The sequence below is a fragment of the Chenopodium album genome, chromosome 13, assembly GCF_948465745.1.
Source record: "Chenopodium album chromosome 13, dcCheAlbu1.1, whole genome shotgun sequence".
NCBI lineage: Eukaryota > Viridiplantae > Streptophyta > Magnoliopsida > Caryophyllales > Amaranthaceae > Chenopodium > Chenopodium album.
Genome location: NC_137846.1, coordinates 38,817,488 through 38,818,351, shown reverse-complemented (window position 1 = coordinate 38,818,351; position 864 = coordinate 38,817,488). Strand labels below are relative to the sequence as shown.

Here is an 864-nt window from a genome sequence, read left to right as displayed (position 1 = left end):
AAATCCTCACACCCCGATAAGAGAAGTAAGAGAATTAGAAGATACTCCACCCTCTTCACCCTCAAGTGAAGAATTAGATAGCCCTAACTCATCATCGAGTCTGGAAATCAACCCTTTCTCAACCTATAAGTTCGAGAGTGAAGAAGGTCCTAAAATGGGAGAGAATACGCCTTTGAGTCGTCTTGGGGCTCCCGAAGCCTTTAGAGCACAAAGTGGGATCCTAACTCCTACTACTCAAGCCAACAATTTCGAGATCAAGCCTAATTTGACTGCTTTGATTGAGAGGAAACAATTCTCGGGTGGAAAGTTTGAGAGCCCTCATGAGCACTTAAAAGAGTTTGAGAAATATTGTGACACAATAAAGGCCAATGGAGTGACTCAAGAATATATTCGCCTCAAGATGTTTCCATTTTCACTAATTGGGAGAGGTCTAGAATGGCTAGAGAAGGAGGTGCCCCCTAATTCTCTCACAACATGGGACCAAGTGACTACGGCTTTCTTGATGAGGTTTTATAACCATAGGAAGACCGCCGAGGCTTGGTCTTTGATTCAAGGTTTTCGCCAAAAGAGTGGTGAGTCTCTAAGTGCGGCATGGGAACGATACAAAGAGCTTCAACGTCAATGCCCGCATCATGGGATACCCAAGTATCAACTCATTCACACTTTCTATGGAGGTCTCACACCTCAAGGAAGAACAAGCCTAGACGCCGCGGCCGGCGTTCCAATCATGAACAAAGGACAGGATGAAGTGGAGTGTATTATAGAGGAGGCCGCAAAGCACTATGATGATTGGTATGAAGGAGAAAGGGATGCTACTTCTAGTAAGGGTGTTTATGCATTGGAGCAAGCCAACGCAATCAACAA

The 864-nt window shown here is 44.9% G+C and overlaps 1 non-coding gene across 1 annotated transcript; it reads right to left on the bottom strand.

Annotated features, from left to right (window-relative positions):
* Positions 1–533: 533 nt before the first annotated feature.
* LOC145577265 (small nucleolar RNA R71) lies at positions 534–639 on the bottom strand. Its single transcript, XR_014098720.1, has one exon. It is a non-coding gene; the product is annotated as a small nucleolar RNA R71 (small nucleolar RNA).
* Positions 640–864: the final 225 nt, after the last annotated feature.